Consider the following 22,877-nt stretch of genomic DNA (forward strand, 5'->3'; position numbering starts at 1 on the left):
CAGGCGGCCTTGCCTTTTCGATCTGTATCTTGTTTGTGCTTGCCTTCTTAAGGTAGTCTTGTTTAACCTTATGTATGTACTCATATATTGTTGCTTCCGCTGACTCTTGTGTATTCGAGCTCCTGTATTCGCACCCTCGAGGCCCTTCGCTTGTAGTATGAGGCTTGTATTATTTTAATTTGTATCTAGAGTTATGTTGTGATATCTTCCTGTGATTCCCTGATCTTGATCGTTCATATTTGCGTGTATGATTAGTGTACAATTGAATCGGGGGTGTCGCAGCCGCATCAGATGATTTGTTACCAAGCACTGGAGGATCTGTCAAATAAATGAATTAAAAGTAGTGTAAAATAAGCATTGTGGCGAGAAAACAAAAGAGATATAAATAGAAGGGGAATTGCAAAGTGAAAAAATATTTCCAAGTTAATTGGCCAGGCGGGGATGGATGGATGCAAAATTGTTGGAATATACCTTTGGGCACTGAGTTATTGATTTGCGGCATTAAAATATCATTAGCATGCTTCATGGCAATTTCAATGTCATCTCCGTTTTCATTTGATTGCACACTCATTCCTTTGCAATATATCCATCTTCAATTAGAATGTGACTGGAAGGAGATACTATGTTCTCAAGAATAGGAATTTTCTGAACTAGCACAGGAGCACTTGGATATCCATCTGAGACTTGCTTGTTTAGAGTCAGATTGAGCACACTAACAACAGCTAGAACTTGCTCATTTATTAACTGAGTTTGCTCGCTGACAGAAACTGAGTGTCCAGAAAGAGGACTTCTATGCAGTTGTACTGTTGCAGTGTTGATATCTCGAAATTCTATCTGAATTTGCTCAATATATTTTGTTCTATCCTTGGGACCTGGTGCTTTCGGGAATAGCATTGATGCAGTGAGATTTGCATCTGTAAGTTACTCCTTTTCTTTTTGAATTGGCTCATAAATAGTACCTGAGATCTCAATAAGAGTGATAACAACAATTTGGGTGCCATCATTTGTCTGACTCAAAGAAGCATGAGGATGAAGAGTGTTTTCAGAATGAATCCCATTGTTAATAGCTGAAGGTGATTCCTTAATTTTCTAGACTTGCTGACAAACTGAAGCTTGCTTTGGAACTCCACTAGGAATTTGAACTTGATTGTAATTGTTGGTGTGGCTGAAGGTAGCACGAGGACTAGGAGTGACTGCAAAAAGATCTTCACATATAGAACCTCTAGTAGGCTCACTGCTTGTCTGAACTAAGTGATTGTGGGTGTGAACTGGTTCAATGAGATTATTCCTGTTGCTGCATGTTGAAAGAAGAACAATGGGATTCCTGGTTGAAATGCCAGTTTTGTTGAGTTGGTGGTCTGAATTTGGCTGTAATGACATGACAGTTGCTTAAAGTTCAGAAAACATATTCTGGACATGCTATTCATGTAACTTTTTCCCTATTTCATCATGCTTCACAACAACTTGGGATATTATTTGCAAAAACTATTAGTTTCACCAAAAAAAGGTAGAAAATATTCAAATGTACGAAAATATAGTTATGTTATCAAAATGAACTTGCAAAACAAAATCTATTACAAAACCAAAAATAGCACAGAACCCGAATTTTGAAGCGTTGGTTGAAGTAGATGCAACATCTAAGATGCCATTATAGTTGGGAATGGCATTTTCTTCAGTGAGAATATTCTGTGGGGCTTTGGATAACTTTTCCTCGGCCAATATGATTGCACGTGCACTATAAGGTTTCCTTGATATGTCTCTCAGCTGAACAAAAAAAGGAAGTCAACACAAGTGTTCCGCTTGTTCTTAACCATTATACTTGCAAGAAAAAAGTAAATAGGTGCTCAACCAAATTAAATTGTTGTTAAAAAGTATTGTAACTTCTTCATAGATGCAGATGAAATGGAATAGAAAATAATTCAATGCAACAACTTGTTGATTTGTTATTATTTCAAAAGGATTACATCAACTAGTAAAATTTAGTTGGATTGCAACAACTAGTAAATAGGTCCTCAACCATACTAGCTTCTTATTGTTTCAAATGGCGAACTTCAGTTGTACTTTACTCTTCTTAATAAAAGATTTGTTCCTTCTTTTTTGAGATTAGAAGCACAACAAGTTTACTAAATTTAAATCGAAAAATAAAATACAAATAGAACATGCTTACTACTAATAATCCCAATGCAAAAGGCTTCTCCGAAGCTATGTTCAAGTCCACCAAAGTTAGATAGGCAAAGTCTTCATTCTGAACATGTGGCATTCTAGGCACTCCATAGTTGTTTCATTATTGGTGAAGTTAATGAAGTCCAGATAAGCAATCTAGGGAGGTTGGGGACCAGAAGACGAGACGAAAGTATGAATCAGGGACTATAAAAATGTAGAAGTGAACGTATAAGCATCTTCATTATCAAAAGGCATATAACAAGTAATTAAATTGGGAAAACACATATTAACATTATAAAAAGGTGAAAAGAAGGGAAAAAAGAAAACTTACAGTAGCTAAAGATAAGCATCCACCAACATAATTGGAATTGTTCAAGGGAACTTCCACTCTATTTAACTGATTAGTGATGAAATTTTCAATTTGCTTGTTCAAGTGATCAATGCAAAATTGAGCCAAAACATAGGTTTTCATCTTGGTTATGTCATGGATCCCATAAAGAAGTTTCCAATTTGCAAAATTTTGAGTGGTTGGGCAGAAAACAATGCTAACGAATAGAAATATGAAGTTGCAGATAAAACCTCTCTCAGTCTCATCATTCTTCATCATAGTTACTATATTTTCCATTAGTATATTCTTCTGGCAAATATCAAGGTACTAAGACAGAAGCTCTAAAACTCTAGCCACGACAACTTCCTCTTCACTGTCAAGAGGAAAAGGCACAGAACCAGAGCGAATGCTAAAAACTTGAGTTACCATCTCTCTTCTCAGATGGATTATCTTTTGTCTCTTTTGAAAACTCCAGGTCCATTACAATTTAAATGGTCAGCGATCCATTGCAGAATTGGAATAGGGATCATTAGATGAGGATGAATATTCAGAAGATTGTCAACCTCATATTTGGAAACATACTCCTTTCGTTTTTCAGTTAAATCTGCAAGTTCCTTATGCCATCTAATAGTAGAGAATTTGTGCTTAATAGTACCGATAGGATATTTGTAAATTCTAGGCATTTGGATAGTTGAGGAAGAACTGTATAATAATAATAATAAGTAAGGTGGTGAACAACCATTAGTTCAAGAACATGAGCACTAATTAGTATCACTGAGAGTTATATTATTCTCAAAGAGAGGTACTATGACACTGAAAACATCAATACATTAATAAAAATAGGACAAAAAATGAATAAGGTTTCTAGCATTGGATTATGAACACACCTAAAATGAAATAGAGACATAAAACCATGGATTATCATAAAAAACTACAACCACTTAGGTTAAGAAAAACAACTACAACTCCCTGGATTATGTCCAAAAAAATTTTGGGTGCTTCATCATAGTTGCATAAACCTTTTAAAAAAGCAACTCTACAAATCTCACACATGGATAACACCACACCTACGAAAAACAGATGATCTCCTAACCCTACTTGTCATAGATCAAGTTTAAGTTCAGCCATCATCTTAAAACAATACGAAACTAATAAGCACCACATCTTCCAAGTTCATGTTCTATTCTTGCGTTAATATCCTATATCAAAACTACAATCACCACATCTTATATTAGTTCAATTACAACCTCTAGTCTACGAGCAAAAAACAAAACTAGTGAGCACCAGAACTGTAGATATGAGAAAGAACAACATCACCACACATGTTCATCCATCGTATAATAGCTCAAGTACAAGTACTAGTTCTAAACTACAACAGTATAAATGTATCATCAGAACTATCACCAGTGAATAAATATGTACATGGAAAAATTATAACATCCCAATTTTCAATTTGGATGTTAATCATTAGGTTATCATATGCATCCATAATTTATGCATTTTTCGAATTTGTTTTATTTCCAATTTTGATCCTAAAAACCTTAAGCAACTCAAGGACCAATTGAGAGAGTTGGGGGTTTTCATAAAAATACATTTTTGAATTTTTCAAAATTGGTAAATTGGATCAAAGTGGTTTTATTCAATTTATTTTTCCAATTATTTCAAATAAATAAAATAATGAGAGAAGATAATATGACTTCTTCAAAAACAGCGAGGAAATATTGGAAATTTAATTTTTAATAAAATTATATTTATTTTAATATTTATTTGCTATTTTATTCAGTTGAATTTTATTAAATTAGGGAAAAAGATGCATTTTTAAAAATTGCATTTAGTCCAAAAAAATGTTCATGTGATCCCAAATGATAGGAGGGGATGGTGAAAATTATTTCTGGAATTTTAGGAATTTTATTTTGATTTTGATTTTTCTAGATGTTAATCATTAGGTCATTATATGCATCCATAATTTGTGCATTTTTTTAATTTGTTTTATTTGGAATTTTGATCCTAGAAACCTTAAGCAACTCAATGACCAATTGAGAGAGTTGGAGGTTTTCATAAAAATCTATTTTTGAATTTTTCAAAATTGATAAATTGGATCAAAGTGGTTTTATTCAAATTATTTTTCCAATTATTTCAAATAAATAAAATAATGAGAGAAGATAATATGACTTCTTCAAAAACAGCTAGGAAATATTGGAAATTTAATCTTGAATAAAATTATATTTATTTGAATATTTGTTTGCTATTTTATTTAGTTGAATTTTATTAAATTAGGGGAAAAGATGCATTTTTAAAAATTGCATTTATTCTAGAAAAAATGTTCATGTGGTCCCAAATAATAGGAGGGGATGGTGAAAATTATTTTTGAAATTTTAGGATTTTTATTTGGATTTTTCTTAGTGGCGTTATTTAAAAAAGTTTTTTTGATCGACTGGGCTGAAGCCCAGCCGGCCCAGCAGTGCGCCGCCCCGTCTGAGTCCGGCTCCTGCATGACACCGCCACCGCGCCGCCATCGGCTTCCATGCCGAGATTGGACGCCTCTGCCGCCTTGCCCCTCCCCCATGTCACCCCCCTCCCCCGGCCCCTTTAAAGGTCGAGGCCCCCGACCCTCCTCCTCCACAAGCCGAGTTGTCACCGCCTGCCACCGCTGCCGCCTCCCGCCTGCGCCGCACCACCCCGCCGCTGCCCCGCGCCGACGCCGCCCCATGCCGCCACCACCTCGCCGCCGTCGTCGGTTTTCTCCGCCCAAACCGTCGAACCGGTATAAACCGAACCCCGATCCACTTTTCATTTTTGGTTTTTTTAGAATACCTGGTTTATTATTAGGTTAGTTTAGTTAGTGAACGTTCGTTCGTTTAGATCTGTCAACGAATGTTTTCGTTCGTTCGTCTCTGTTAGCGGACGTTTGCCCGATATATTTTTCTCGTTCTGTTTATTTTTGGCCAAGGATCTATCCGTAATTATTTCTATTGCTGATTAGTCCCTGATCATTAAACGATCACTACTTTTTGCTCGTTTGTCGAAATACAACGAAACCAACGCCAAATTCTTCGTTACTATCCCTATGTTTAGATAATCAACTTAAACATGTTTTTGAAAGTATAAAATTTGGTTTCAAATAGATTTGAATTTGAACTTCTTTTGATCGTAATCTGAGTTTCGTATCTCTGTTTTGATCGATTCTTTTTGCAAATTGAAGCTCTTCACTTGAACTTTCTGTTTAGATCTTTTTATTTGGTTTTACCTTTGCATCTTATGTTCGAGTGCTTATGTATGCTATTGTTTGTTTATTATAGAGTATCCGGAGTGCAAAGCTTGCTACTACGAATCTCTAGGGTTTTCCGATCGTCAGCAATCCAAGTTATACTTTGATCATATCCGTTTATTACCCAGTTTTTTATGCATTAGTTTCAACCCCAAACATTGCATGAGTAGGATTGTGAACATGTGGTTACTATTAAGTAGTTGATGAGGTAGGAACCTATTGTATTTTTATCAACCCCGGGATTATATGTTTTGTTACTTATTGCTTAGCCATGCTCATAGATGGGGATTGGTATGTGAGAATCATGCAAGTTGTGAGAGATTATAACTAAGGCAAACTTAAGGTGGCTACTTTAATACACATCTGGGTGGATTGGTTGCGGGCACCTGGAGCAATCGAGTGTTGTCCTAGTATATCCCGGAGTACCCGTGTGATCATCCTATGGAATGCCACCCAGGCTCAAAGGGATCATAATATTATTCATGCTCAGAAACTTCCGTGTGCAGCCACAAGCCATTATGGGCTCTGGCATAGTTGAGTAAGTTGTGTGACCTCTTTCAGTGATAGGCTAGCAGATGTAGAGGAAAGTAGGTGGTATTGTCTACCTAGAGTAAAAAGTTAATGCTTCAGAAAGACTATGTCTCGATCATCCGATCATGGATGTGGTCGAGTCTTGTGGGGAAAAGTGCGCAAACCTCTGCAGAGTGTATAAACTAATCATGGTTAGCCGTGTCCCCGGTTATGGACATCTTGAGTATCTGGTATTTGAATTATTGATTGATCTCGTCACTTTACTTAATGAAGTTGTTGGGTTATTAATATTCTTTTGGGAATTGAGTTGGGGGAACCTTCTCAATAATGGAATAAACTTGGTAGTTAAATAAAATCTATTCCTTTGTTGTAGGGAAAAATTATCTTTATGCAAATGTTCAACTTAGAGCATCCACCAGCCAAATATGCATGTAGTGATAGTTTTATTACATCATTATTCTCTATAGTGTGATCTTGCCAGCATATTCCATGTGCTGACCTACACGGCTGCAACGTATCATGTTGCAGAATTTTTAGACGAAGAGTAAGGTGTGATAGGTCGTTGTCATGCACTCAGTTTTGCCATGGAGTTGGATGGACTCATTTATCTTTGATGCTTCCGCAAGTTAGTTAGATGACCTTCGGCCATATTATTGTAATAAGTACACTTTATGAGACACTCGATATAATAGGAGTGTGATTGAAGTACGTTATAAATCCTCGAGTACTGTGTGTGTCAGCAATACCGATCCAGGGATGACACTTAAGCACAGAGACTACGGTCCATTGGGATCAGGTCGTTACAAGATGGTATCAGAGCACACACTGACTGTAGGACGCGACCACTAGGAAAAGCCACAGGATACTCTTCTCTACTCATTTCTAACTCTTCTCTATTTCTACACTATAGGTGTCAGGCCCAAGGAACAAGTTTACTCAACCGGATGACGACACCCCTTTCGGACAACACTTGAAGGAAGTCACTAGGTACCTGAACATCGGCATACCAAGCTTCACCAGAACCTTCACTGCCACTTTACCAGAAGAGGAGCGTTGGACGATTCAAGTTCATGTTCTAGGAAGGACTTTGCACCAATTACTAAGCCCATCGAGTTTTCCTTTGATGCACCAACCTAGAGTTTAGGAAAGAGGATGGCCGCCCACATCGCCGTTGGACGCATAGGAGAGGTGTACAACAAGGATCTTAAGAACACCACCTACCAGATATGTGGATGCCAAGACGAGCAATGGGAGATGATTTGCACCAGGAAGGACAAATCTATTGCAGCCTACATACAGGAGTTGAACCAGCACATTCGTCGTTACGAGAATCAGATGTGCGCTAACGTGATAGATACAAAGAAGGTGATGACCTGGAACATGCAGCTAGAAGAGGAACTCAAGGCCACACATGATGGATACGAAGAAGAAATTGCCGTACTACTGGAGCAGAATGAAGACCTAAAGAGGAAGCTAGGACTACCCGTGGTGAAGCCCGAGCCTGGAGTGGACATTCATTCTAAAGACTACATACTAGACGACACAGACACCGACCACGACAGCGATGATGACTATGAAGACAAAGCTGGAGCAGATATTATGGAGTCTTCCATCGATCAAAATTTCTAGTCGACCACCATATTACCATTAGTATTCTTCCAAGTAGATAGAAAGCATTGCGAGATTTTGTAATAGTAGCTTAGATTGATTGTATGAATCTTGTTTGAATTGAGTGGTGTTGTCGGGGATATACCCCGCGGCGTAAACCGGCCGGAAGTATAAACCGGCCGGACTAGGCGTTTCATTGGCAAACCGCCAGAGGATTGGCGGTTTACGTGATTGGCGGTTTACATGTCTGGCGGTTTACGTGTCTGGCAGTTCACTGGTATGACGATTCACGAGCCTGAAGACTCATTGGTGATCCGGTGCGTGTTCTGGACGGATGACAAGGCCCAAGGCCCAGAAAGCCGGTTTATGTTAATGGTGGGCCGGTTTAAGAGGAAAGGCATGATGAATATTTACCTTACAAGGAGTTAAGACTAGGACTTGTATCCGGTTTGTATTAGAGATAGACTAGTCCTAATCCTAATAGGACTCCACATGTAACCCGCCCCTTCAACATATATAAGGAGGGGCAGGGCTCCCCAAAAGGGAGAAGATTCACAAGTTCCACAAGTTGGACAAGTTAGGTTTAGACAATAGCTCTCGAAATAAAGCACTCTTGTAACCGTGATCATCATCATCAATATCAATGAAGCAGGATGTAGGCTTTTACCTCCACCATGAGGGGCCGAACCTGGGTAAAACATCGTGTCTCTCGTCCCGCTCAACCCCTCTCAAGCTACCACATAGATGCGTTGGCCTTGCGACTAAGTCCTGACACTAAGGACATCTGCCGTGACAATTCCATGACAGTTGGTGCCCACCGTGGGGCCTGGGCACGGTGGTGTTTGAGTTCTTGGAGGGATTTTTTTCCAAGGTTTCGAGAAGCTCGCAATTGGCCGGATGAAGAAGTATGAGTTTTGATTTCAAAACAAATTAGGGTTTGGAGTTTCTGCTGTGCGCCTCCGACGCAACGTGATTCGTCGGATCTGAAGTTAAAATCAACTTTGCTGCACGGACTGATGACGCTGGATAAACCGGCGTGGGACAGCGCGGACGTCTTGAACCGTCGTGCGCGTCGCTGCAGATCGAGAAGGATCACGTGTATCATCGCACATGTTGCTAGGTGATCCGTCGAATTCGACTTCACTGTTTTGCCTCCACACGTGACCGGGTAATCCGTCCGGATTAAGTATCAATCATGATGTCAGATGCAAAAACCAAGTCAGCAAGGGGACGAGACTAGTCCGGTCAAGTTACTGTGTAGAATCGGTCCACCACTCAGACTCGTCCCTGCCATAACTCGTCGCTCCTCCGCAAGCCGTCCAACGGGTCATCCCCACCTTCTGCTGAGTTGTGTGCCCGGACGCCCGTCGCTTTGACCGGCACAGCACGCCTGAAACCTCACCTTCGTGGCATCATCGAACCTCCAAGCAGCTGAAGACTGCCGCCGCTTCACCTCGTTGCCAGGAGCTTACCTCTGCTGCAAAAGCCGGCCCTGCCGTGTCCTTGGCCGCCTGTTGAGCCGGCATGTCCTGCTGAACCGTCCTGGCCTTCCATCGTCTTGTGGCCAAGCGCCTCACTATTTTTACTCGAAGCGCATGACTTTCCATCCGAATGCTGTTGTCCATGTGCAAAGGAATCAAGTGGTAGTACCAAGGAGTATTATTCCAAGCAATGAAGATACGCAAGCTTAAATTAGCTACTATACCTACGAGCAGATTGGGGGAAAACTATGCAACAGTGTACATGCATATACAGTGGTGGCGGATCAAAGACAGTGCCTAGCTTCCAGTCACTCCTGCTCTACTTCGCCGGGGCTCTCTCGCTGCAGCCCAAGTCGCCACTGGCCGGTCAAAGTTGCCGCAAGTAAAAACGACCAGGTGGTATCCATCTAAAGTTTATTTTATTAAACATATTGTTTTTATCAAAGAACAATTACTTGGTCTTGTAATATTTTTCCAGGACCGTTACAAAAAGGTGTCGCCTAAGGGGGCGCATCAACATCACTTTTTGCATTGGTGTTTGTCCGTGCTAGGATGCTCGACGGATATACGTGCAAGTCGCCGCCCCGATGTTCGGATTACATCCGTCCGCACCTGTCGCCGATTCGTGCATCTACACCGGTTAAACAACATCATGTTTGAATCACCACCCGCGCCGCTTTACAAACGCCATGAACGACTCGTCCATCTGCCCTCACGGCGGTTCACGCGACCGCGCCGGCTTACAATGCCACGGCCGACTCGTATGTTGTTCGGGCGAATCAGGTGATATCCCTCTAGGTATAAGTTAGCACATATTGTTTTTGTCAGAGAGCAATTACTTTGGTCTTTGCATTTTATATGCAGGACAATTGGTCATTGCAAAACCGATGGCCGGATCATGGATATATAAATTGCGTAATTACTGTCATGTGCTAGCATATGACCGTGCCACAATGATCAAAGAATATGTGTGCAAGATGCCGCCCTTGTGGCCCGGACTACTTCGACTCACTGGGACCTCACCCGCGATTAAATCGCCCATCCATGCCGGTTTACAGCACCGGTGAAGATTTTCGCCGTCCGCACCGGCTTACAACGTCGCGGCCGACTCATCTATCGGAGCCGCCACTGATGCTGCGGTCGTCTTTGCTGTCCGTCTCTCACGGCCTGGTCTACATCAACATACCGGGCTGCACCTGTCTGCATGAGCTGTTTATTGGGTATGAGCAAGTCACAGCCTGGGTAGCCCGGTTTTCTTTCAAATTGGAGACAAATTATCATCAACCGCCGTTTGCACTGGATGGTTCAATGGGCAGGCGCACAAGTCGCTGCCACTACAGTTTTGATTAGACTTCAAATCGCCAGTTGGAAGGAACCATTGGCCGAGTTGCTGACACGGCTCATATGGGATCATTTACAACCCGCCGCAGTTACCTCAACCTTCTATGGATTCACATCATGCTATCAATGCCAATGATATACAAGTTATGCCGGTTTATATCACGGTCAAATAAGGAGAGTCTCAAGCCAACTCCTCGAGTCACCTTTGAGACTCGGGGGCTATGATGACATGACTCAGCGAATCATGCCAGTTTTAGCAAATTTAAGAACCCCAGGACGATGGAGGGAAGGATAACCCGGTCCTGGAGGCTACTGTTATATTGATGAAAGTTTAAAGGCCGTCAGAAAATTTCCGGCCTAGAAAGTATATGACAGTTATAAAATCCCGGCTCGATGAAGAAGTTCCAGGTCATCAGAAATGACTCCGGTTTAGAATCCGGCTCAAGAGACATCTTTCTCCCACAAAGCTCTGAAGCGCTCAAATCCGGTTTAACAATGTCCGGTTCAAAAAGGAATTAACTTCTCGCAAGTTTGAGTTTAAAGGTCGTCAGGAAAATTTCCGGCTAAAAATGAAGATTCCGGTTTAAAATCTGGTTCAAGGGAAAGATATCTCCCACAAAGCTTTGAAGCTCTCAATATCCGGTTCAAGATCCCGGTTCAAGAAGAATTTATCTCTTGCAAAAGTTAAAAATTGCGGAAGAGGACCTACTGCCATGATGCGCGGTTCAAACATGGGTATCCCGCCTTACTGGCCTGACATATTATTGATCACATGGGGGCTTCTGCTTCATAAAGCGGGGTCTCTGTTCTTTTACATCATGTGTGGTTACACGGAGTTGTTCTAAAGCGGCCTCCGGTTTACCCCTTGAGTTAGCTTTTCAAAAGCATCATGTTATATCACTTGGGGGCTTGGTCGTGTCCGAACCAATGCAATACCTCTTGATAGGCGAGAGCCACCAGATCACTTGGGGACTTGGTCACATCTGAACCAGTCATGCCTCTTGATCGGCCTAAGGCCACAAAATCACTTGGGGGCTTGGTCGAACCCGAACCATTGCCTTGCCACTTGATCGGCATAAATGCCACGATTTCATTTGGGGACCTGGCTGACTTGAACCATAGCTACACCTATCGGGAGCTTGGTCGTGTCCGACCATGGTAACGCCATCTTATCATCTCAAATAAGCCTCTTTTTGCAAATGGTTTTATCATTGCCTTTGCTTCAATATTTTCCTTGATAACTGTTTCCTTACTTTTTGTTGCGTTTTTAAACCGACAAAGTTTTAAACCGGCCCAAACTGTCAATTACAAATTGACGGAACATGGTCAAATCTTAATCCGGAGACTATCTGCCTGGTTTGATTTTCTGTTACCATTTTATTATGGAGTAAACCGGTGTTCATCAACCCGGTTCGGCTATCAACTACAAGTTGTCAGTACATGATCAGTTATAATCCGACGATTATTAACCCGGTCTGGTTGACTACAAGTCGCCAGTATTATATATGGATAATCCGGTGTCTATCACAACCCGGCACGGTTTTATCATAAACCGGCACAATATGGAAGGAGTTATCAGTACTCAAGAATGGGGTTATCACCTTTACTACAAAAAGTTGGTAAAACCAACAATGTGATTCAATGTCACAGGTGTGATATATTTCATATTTGATTATTCTTAAGTGCAGCCTTGGTTATAAACCCGGGTTATATGTTGGGAATTATGACCCGTCCGGCGGTAAACCGCCAGGACACTTTAAACTTGTTGTATGCAGAGACAGGTTTGTTAAACCGGCCTGGCTTTGGACTATAAGTCTCCAGTATATATATTTGGATTGCGCCATTGGAATCATGCGCTTATAAATCATTGGATTATATTATCTTGAATAGCCAACATGGCTGGATTTTTATGGTTATTAATAACCAATATTATTGAGTTTTCAAAGTCGCTTTAGCGCAATGGCTATTATTATGATTTATTCTACAATGGAAGGAATAGTCCCGAGTCGCTGCAGGCTTACAACCCAGCACTTGGGGGCTACATTATTCAAATTGAGATTACATGCAAGTCTCATGTCGCTGCAAGCATGCACCATGACACTTGGGGGCTAATGCAAAGTCATTTTTACTAGTCTTATTAAAGACCCGACTCATCATATTATAATGAGCCGGCCCTTGGGGGCTACCAATTGCTCATGTCAACAATTCAAGGTACACAAGTTTTCGTCCATAATATTGAAGGATCCATTGCTCAGTTGGTAAAGCACAAGGCTCTTAACCTTGTGGACGTGGGTTCAAGCCCTACGATGGATGCTATATTATAAGATGGTATTTTCATTGAAGTATATATCAAGTCCCGGTTCAGTATTATCTTACTAAGCCGGCCCTTGGGGGCTGCACATCACTGCTAAAATCTACATTATTATATTTACAAAGTTCCTGCTCATTATTGCATAATGACCCGGTCCTTGGGGGTTACACTGATTGAAGTTTTTATAAGCAAATTACAAGTCCCGGGTTGCTACAAGCATGACAACCCGGCACTTGGGGGCTACATATATGGAGTATTCGGTTTATATGATTGAGATGAACTAATCGGATTTCTTCAAGGTTGAAACACTTATTGGAGCAAGTCTTAAGTTATCACTATGTTCCCTTCTTAAGACTTGGGGGCTACAGGTATTATGCATATAAAGGAGGAACATCTTCATTTTATCAGTTTTGAGCAAATCAGGAAGATCAATTACATGACCCGGTGTCGACAACAATTATGACCCGGCGCCATCAATATTTATAAACCGGCCATTTTGGTAATGTTAAACCGGCAAGTTTTACATCTTCAAACCGGCTGAATATCAGATAAGTATTTTTAGACCCATATTTCTTAAACCGGCGCTTTGGGAGCTGAGTCAAAGGAGTTATTCTTCACAATATTTCTCGGTGACAAACCAATGTCGGCAAATTGATTATGAAGCTGGTCTATTGACCTGGATTTCCCAGAAGGAGGAAATAACAAGGACTTAAGGATGATCAGGTACCGGTTTACAAAAATTCTTAACCCAGAGCATAACCTGTCAAATTTGTTCTTGTGTTTATTTTGTAGCATAAGTTTACCATGAATAAATCCAAGCTAAACTTGGGGGCTAATGTCGGGGATATACCCTGCGGCGTAAACCGGCCGGAAGTATAAACCGGCCGGACTAGGCGTTTCATTGGTAAACCGCCAGAGGATTGGCGGTTTACGTGATTGGCGGTTTACATGTGTGGAGGTTTACGTGTCTGGCGGTTCACTGGTATGACGATTCACGAGCCTGAAGACTCATTGGTGATCCGGCGCGTGTTCTGGACGGATGACAAGGCCCAAGGCCCAGAAAGCTGGTTTATGTTAATGGTGGGCCGGTTTAAGAGGAAAGGCATGATGAATATTTACCTTACAAGGAGTTAAGAACAAGACTTGTATCCGGTTTGTATTAGAGATAGACTAGTCCTAATCCTAATAGGACTCCACATGTAACCCGCCCCTTCAACATATATAAGGAGGGGCAGGGCTCCCCAAAAGGGAGAAGATTCACAAGTTCCACAAGTTGGACAAGTTAGGTTTAGACAATAGCTCTCGAAATAGAGCACTCTTGTAACCGTGATCGTCATCATCAATATCAATGAAGCAGGATGTAGGCTTTTACCTCCACCGTGAGGGGCCGAACCTGGGTAAAACATCGTGTCTCTCGTCCCGCTCAACCCCTCTCAAGCTACCACATAGATGTGTTGGCCTCGCGACTAAGTCCTGACACTAAGGACATCTGCCGTGACAATTCCACGACAGGTGTGGAATGAATATGTTTGTCTCATGTGCATATGGGTAGTGAAATATCTCTTTAGACCCTATTCTATTCTATTCTCACCCACCTATCAGATGCCTCCGAGACGTGACCACGGATTCGTGTTCCCGCCGGAGCTCACTCAGTTGATCCAACAGCAGAATGCCTTGATGTAGTTGCTAAATAACAACAACAACAACAAGAACAACAACAACAACCTACCGCCACCACCCCCAGTTGACAACTTAACTCGTTTCCTAAGGTTGAATCTGCCGGTGTTCTCTAGCAGCACCGAGCCGATTGTTGCTGATGACTTACTCCACAAGAATGGAAGAGAGCCGACCACCGCAGGTTGCACAGATGCTAAGAAGGTGCGCTTTGCTGCACACCAACTGGATGGACCCACAGCCTCATGGTGGGAGAACTACACCGCCACTTTCCCCGTGGCCAATGTCACTTGGGATTAGTTTCAACAAGCCTTCCGCACTGCACATGTATCAGCTGGAGCCATGAGTATGAAGAAGCGTGAGTTCCGCAACTTACGCCAGGGGAATCATACTGTGGCACAGTACGTGGATGAGTTCAGCAAGTTGGCACGCTACGCCCCAGATGATGTGGCCACAGATGTCGCGAAGCAAGAGAAGTTTCTTGAGGGGCTGAATGATGATCTGAGTATGCAGTTGATGGTGGCAACATTCACCAACTACCAGGAGTTGGTAGACAGGGCCCTCATGATTGAAAGTAAGCAGCAGCAGATAAAGAACCATAAACAGAAGTATGGATAGGGGGAGTACAACTCTGGAGCTCAGCAGAAACCCCGCTATACCCCGTACTCGAGAGAACACACCCATCATAACCATGGAGTCCATTATCACAATGGAGGAAATTCACACAACCGCAATGGCCCTAAGAATGGAAATGGGAATGGAGGAAACAATAGTCAGAACCATTCCAACCCTGCTACACCCGCCAAGAAGGATCTGACTCACATTACTTGTTTCAAGTGAGGGAAGAATGGACACTACGCCATCGAGTGTCCTAAAGAAAAGAATGGTAATGGCAATGTAAGCTCAGGGAAGAAGCCAAACCCCTTCACCAAAGGACAGGTGAACCACATCAACGTGGAGGAAGTTAAAGAGCAGCCTGACGCAGTGATTGGTAAGTTTTTGATTAACTCATTTACCACCCTTGTTCTTTTTGACACTGGTGCATCGCATTCATATATATCAAGGGGATTTGTGGATAAGTTTGGATTGCCAACTTTAGCCCTTAGGTCACACATGTTAGTGAGCTCACCAGGAGCAGAATATATGGCTAGCCGATGGTGTGATCGGTTGCCATTGACCATTGGTGAGCATGTTTTTCCCTCAGAACTCATTATTTTGGAATCACAATGATTTTATATAATACTAGGCATGGATTGGCTATCAAAGTATGGAGGAAACATTGATTGTGCTAGTAAGTCAATTCTTCTCACCACCCTAGAGGGGAAACGGATCAAGTATGTGTCTAGGTATGTGTCGGCGTCCTGGAAACGGGGGTCCCCAGACTTGCCCGCCTGCGGCCCACGGCGTGGCTCTGTGAGCGGGTCCGTACGACCTATCTTCACTGGCAAGCACTCAAGACCCTCGCGAGGGGCCAAGACTCGCGAGGCAGATGACACAAGACCTCCTCAGGAGCGCCCTCACCAGGCTAGCTCGCGAGGGGCGGAGAGTTCAAAGCGAGGCAAACCTCGTGAGGTTTCGATGACGTGAGCCATGACGACCGAGGCCAGACAGGTGTCAGGCGGGCGCCAGCACGCACAGTGTCCTTGTTTCCTCTTTGGTGCTAAGGGAGCAAGTGCAGGCGCAGCGTACCGAGGCGTCAAGAAAATGTTTCCATATCAGTGCAACGAGACCAAGACTAGCAGGACGGAGGTCACCGTGGAGCCCAAGATGGCGTCACCACCAGAGCCTTTAGCAGGCAAAGGCTGCTTTTGTCAGGATAAGCTGTAATAGTTGTCCCCTTTCAAATTGGCCGTTGTTGGCTCCCTTCCCACTCAATATTTGGGGAGAGGACCAGGGCCTCTATAAATAGGACTAGCCACCACCATAGGGGGGAGAGAGACACACAAACAACCACAAGTTCACCAAGCACAAGAACACCTCTCCTCAGGAGGCTGTTCTTCCCCTTGTATTGTTCATCCTCAGCCCAAGAGGCAATCCACCACCATGATACGTCTCCAACATATCTATAATTTTTGATTGCTCCATGCTATATTATCTACTATTTTAGGCAATATTGGGCTTCATTATCCACTTTTATATTATTTTTGGGACTAACCTATTAACCGGAGGCCCAGCCTAGATTTGCTGTTTTATGCCTATTTTAGTGTTTTGAAGAAAAGGAATATCAGATGGAGTCGAAACGGAACGAAATCAACTGAAGAAGTTATATTTGGAAGGAAACACACCCGATGGACTTGGAACCTACGTCAAGGAAGGAACAAGGTGCTCACAAGGGTGGGGGCGCCCCCCCTAGGGCGCGCCCCCCTATCTCGTGGGGCCCTCGTGGCTCCCCTGACGTACCTCCTGCACCCATATATACCTACGTGACCTAAAACTTCCAGAAGGCAACATAGATCGGGAGTTCCGCCGCCAAAAACCTCTGTAGCCACCGAAAACCAATCTAGATCCGTTCCGGCACCCTGCCGGAGGGGGTAATCCCTCACCGGTGGCCATCTTCATCATCCCGGCGCTCTCCATGACGAGGAGGGAGTAGTTCTCCCTTGGGGCTGAGGGTATGTACCAGTAGTATGTGTTTGATCTCTCTCTCTCTCTCTCTTGTGTTCTTGAGGTGATACGATCTTGATTTATCGCGAGCTTTGCTATTATATTTTGGATCCTATGATGTTTCTTCCCCCCTCTTCTCTCTTGTAATGAATCGAGTTTCCCCTTTGAAGTAATCTTATCCGATTGAGTCTTTAAAGACTTGAGAACACTTGATGTATGTCTTGCCGTGGATATCTATGGTGACAATGGGATACCACGTGCCACTTGATGTATGTTAAGGTGACCAACTTGCGGGTTTCGTGACATTGGGAACCTATGCATAGGGGCTGGCACACGTTTTTGTCGTGATTCTCCGGTAGATCTTTGGGGCACTCTTTGAGGTCCTTTGTGTTGGTTGAATAGATGAATTGAGATTGTGTGATGCATATCGTATAATCATGCCCACGGATACTTGAGGTGACATTGGAGTATCTAGGTGACATTAGGGTTTTGGTTGATTTGTATCTTAAGGTGTTATTCTAGTAGGAACTCTAGGGCTGTTTGTGACACTTATAGGAATGGCCCAACGGATTGATTGGAAAGAATAACTTTGAGGTGGTTTCGTACCCTACCATAATCTCTTCGTTCGTTCTCCGCTATTAGTGACTTTGGAGTGACTCTTTGTTGCATGTTGAGGGATAGTTTTATGATCCAATTATGTTAGTATTGTTGAGAGGACTTACACTAGCGAAAGTATGAACCCTAGGCCTTGTTTACTATCATTGCAATACCGTTTACGCTCACTTTTATCACTTGCTACCTTGATGTTTTTATATTTTCAGATTACAAAAACTAGTATCTACTATCCATATTGCACTTGTATCACCATCTCTTCGCCGAACTAGTGCACCTATACAATTTACCATTGTATTGGGTGTGTTGGGGACACAAGAGACTCTTTGTTATTTGGTTGCAGGGTTGCTTGAGAGAGACCATCTTCATCCTACGGATTGATAAACCTTAGGTCATCCACTTGAGGGAAATTTGCTACTGTCCTACAAACCTCTGCACTTGGAGGCCCAAGAACGTCTACAAGAAGAAGGTTGTGTAGTAGACGTCAAGCTCTTTTCTGGCGCCGTTTCCGGGGAGGTGAATGCTTGAAGGTATATCTTTAGATCTTGCAATCGAGTCTTTTAGTTTCTTGTTTTATCACTAGTTTAGTTTATAAAAGAAAAATATAAAAAAATGGAATTGAGTTTGTCTCATACGCTTCACCTTTTTAATATCTTTCGTGAGTATGATGGAAAGGATAATTGTGCTCAAGTGAGAGAAGAAGAAATCTATAAAATGTTTGGCACTAAATATTTGAATGATGAGCATGATTGCAATGTTGTTAGTACGAATTCTTTGAATATCCATAATACTAATGATGATTGCACTAGTTATGATGAAAATGCCTCCTATAAACATGTCAATTTTTGTGGAGTAGACTGGGTTTGCAAGTACACACCAAATAGGGAAGATAGATATTGCAAGAGGCATAAGTACTTAGAAACCAAATTGTTACAAGAAGAGCTAGATGAATGTGCTGAAAGATTCAATATTTTTCGTGCTCCTTGTGAACTTTGCAATGAACATGGTCATTTAAAGCTCCAATGCTATTTGTTTCATGATCAAGTCGTGTCCAAATATTGTGATAATTTGATTACCCTTGAGCATCATAAAGAGCTTAGCCTTCTTTTGGGTTATGAAGAAATGAAATGCATAACTGAGGATATTCCAAAATTTTCCCTTGATAAAGTTCTTCGTTTTGATCTAGAGAATATTTATATATATTGTGCAGTGAATTGCATTGAAAATCCTTATATTGCCAATTACATAAAGAAAAGAAAACAAATATAAGATGAAGAGAATACTAACGAAAGGGAAGAGACTTACCAATATCCTCCTATTATTTCTTATGATGAATCAGGTAACGAGGAGGAGCCTCCTATTCAACCAATCTCATTAATAAGGGGCTCCAAAAAGAGAATTGAACCCACGCATGATGTGGTGAAGAAGAAGAAAAGAAAAAGGAAGAGAGGTAAAAAGATATCTCTCCCAAATAATGTTGCTCCTATTACTATTGTGCCTCATGAAAATATAATTGTGGAAGATAATGATACTTCTTATGATCTTGAAAATCTTTTTGGCACTTGCTTGGAAGAATATAATAATTGCTATACTATTGGTGCTATCCATGCTATTAATGATCAGAGTGATTATGCTTATGATATGTAACATCCCAAATTTCCAATTTCGAATGTTATACATTAGATCATCAATGCATATCATATTTTATTTTGCATTTTGGTTGATCCTAGAAATTCTACGCAACTCAATGACCCACGGGGAGAGTTGGGGATTTCTTTATTTTCATATTTGAGTTTTTCTCAAATTTTGAGGATAGGATCATTTGATCTTATTTATTTTGTCATCAATTATTTCTATTACAAAAATATGAGAGAGGTAATAAAATGACTTTCCCAAAATAAAGAAATATTGAGGATTTAATAATAAAATCAAACAAGATTTTATTTTAGAGTTTTTCGGTGTTTTATTTGAATTTAGGAAAAATGTGTGTTTTTCAAAATTTCATTTAGGTCCCAAATAAATGTTCACCTTGTGCAGCTTGATTTTAGAAGCCCGTGAAAATTTATTTTGGAATTTCTTCCGACCGGAATAACTAAAAAAACGAACCGACCTACGGGCCGTGTCCGACTAGGACTCCGGCCTGAGGGGGCCTTTATAAGCCGAGGCCCAGCCCCAGGGAACCCTAGCCGCCCCAGCCCCAAGTCCCGCCGCCGCCTGCGCCCGCCGCCGCCCGCCACCACGCCACCCTGCGCCGCCGTCGCCGGACGCCGCTGTCGAGGTTCGCCGCCGCCTCGACTTCCGTGCCAACGTTTTTTTTAAAAGATCGGTTTTCGTCAGTTTTTTTAGATTCGGTTTTGTTAAATAGATCGGTTTTCCGGTTTATTTAAATAGCGAGCGTTCGTCTGTCCGTTCGTTCTAGCGAGCGTTCGTCGTTTTTCTTTTTCTCAGATTAAATCCGCGATTTTTCTGATCGCGATTCCTGATCGATTTTCGTTTTAGTATAACTTTTCGCTCATTTATTGGAATCAGGAGATTCAAGCGCCTAGAGATTCGTCTCGAAACCCTCTATCCGTTTAACCAACTTAAACAAGATTTTGCTACTATAAAATTTGCCTTAGATCCAGATTACTAGAACGAAGTTGTTTTCTTTCGCCGTTTGATTTTTGTTGCTTCGTTCGATTTGATTCTTTTTGCCAACCGGAGTTCTTAAGTTGAACCTTCTGGTTAGATCTCTTATTTGAGTTTTACTTGTGCATTAGATGATTACTTATTGTATGCTTGTTTGTTTGTCTGCGATAGAATACCCGGAGTGCGCCGCCTGTTACTTCGAATCGTTAGGTTTCCCGGATCATCAGCAAGGCAAGTAACACTTTGATCATACCTTTCTACAACCCAGTTTTATTGCATTAGATCAATCCTCACACATTGCATGATTAGGATCTAATTAAATTGTGGGATGGGAAGTAGATGAGGTAGTACCTATTACCTGTTTATTATCAAACCTTTGGGAGTTACTTCTACGTTTGCTTATTATGCCATACTATGCTAGTAGACGTGGATTGGGTGAGTGATATCCATGATAGATGTGAGTTTTGTTAATTAATGGTTTATCTAAGGTGGCAACTTAAACACACATCTGGGTGGATTGAGTGTAGCGACCAGACCTCAAACAGTCTGATCTCTGTGCTCCGGTGTCATCCCTGGATCAGTAATGCTGACACCACAAAGTACTCGAAGGATTTATAGCAGAGTTGCAATCACACACTTATTACATCGAGTGTCTCAAAAGAGAACTTATTACAATAAATATGGCTTAAGGCCATCTAATAACGATAATAGCGGAAGGCTTGGAAGATAGGTGAGTCCATCAACTCCAACGGCATCATTGAGTATAGAACCACGACCTAAAAACTCCTTAATCATCGTCTGAAAAATCTGCAACATTAACGTTGCAGCCCGAAAACGGGTCAGCACATGGAATATGCTGGCAAGATAACACATAGAGAGTAATGGAATGCAACAACTATACTATATGCATATTTGGCTGGTGGAAAGCTCTATGGTTACTGTTTTTGCGTAAAGCCAATTTTTCCCTACTTCAAAGGAATAAATTTAATTACTATCATGGTGGTTGTTAAACATTGAGAATGGTTGACAACATTCTTAATCCCAATTAAGCATCATTAAACCCAACAAAATTAACTTTAGAGTAACATGTTGAGATTCACATGATAATCCAAGTACTAGATACTCAAGATGTCCATAACCGGGGACATGGCTAACCATGATTAGTTTATTACACTATGCAGAGGTTTGTGCACTTTTCCCCACAAGACTCGATCGCCTCCGTTTGGTTTCTCGCACTACAGGGTGTTTGAGAAGACAGATGACCGAGACATAGTCTTTCAGAAGCGCTAGCACCTTACGATCGGGTAGACCGTACCACCTACATCCCCTACATCTGCTAGTCTACCACTGTAAGAGTTCGCACAACTTAGTCAACTATGCCAGAGCCCATAATGGCTTGTGGCTGCACACGGAAGTTTCTAGTATGAATAATCTCATGATCCCTTTGAGCCTGGGTGGCGGTCCAAAAGAAAAACAGGCAAGTCCTGGAAACCAGGTGCCTCAATCCACCCAGATGTGTGTTTAAGTTGCCACCTTAGATAAACCATTAATTATCAATCTCACATCTGTCATGGATTTCACTCACCCAATCCACGTCTACTAGCATAGCATGGCATAATAAGCAAACGTAGAATGTAACTCCCAAAGGTTTGATAATAAACAGGTAATAGGTACTACCTCATCTACTCCCCATCCCACAATTTAATTAGATCCTATTCATGCAATGTGTGAGGATTGATCTAATGCAATAAAACTGGGTTGTAGAAAAAGGTATGATCAAAGTGTTACTTGCCTTGATGATGATCCGCGAAACCTAGAGATTCAAAGTAACAGGCGGCGCACTCCGGGTATTCTATCACAGACAAACAAACAAGCATACAACAAGTACTCATCTAATGCACAGATAAAACTCAAATAGAAGATCTAACCAGAAATTTCAACTTAAGAACCCTGGTTTGCAAAAAGATTCAAATCGAACGAAGCAAAAGAAATCAAACAGCGAAAGAAAACAACTTCGTTCTAGTAATCTGGATCTAAGGCAAATTTTACAGTAGCAAAAACTTGTTTAAGTTGATTATTCGGAAAAAGGGTTTCGAGATGAATCCCTAGGCGCTTGAATCGCCTGATTCCGATAAACGAGCGAAAAGTTATACTAAAACGAAAATTGGATCAGAAATCGCGATCAGAAAATAACCGCGAAAAATCCGACGAAAAAGAAAAACGATGAACAATTTTTTTTAAAACGGCACGGAAAATGAGGCGGCGGCGAACCTCGGGCGGCGCGCTGCTCCGGCGAGTCGGCGGCGGGTCGGCGGCAACGGCTGGCGG

Source organism: Triticum aestivum, chromosome 3A (genome assembly GCF_018294505.1).
Source record: "Triticum aestivum cultivar Chinese Spring chromosome 3A, IWGSC CS RefSeq v2.1, whole genome shotgun sequence".
Taxonomy (NCBI): domain Eukaryota; kingdom Viridiplantae; phylum Streptophyta; class Magnoliopsida; order Poales; family Poaceae; genus Triticum; species Triticum aestivum.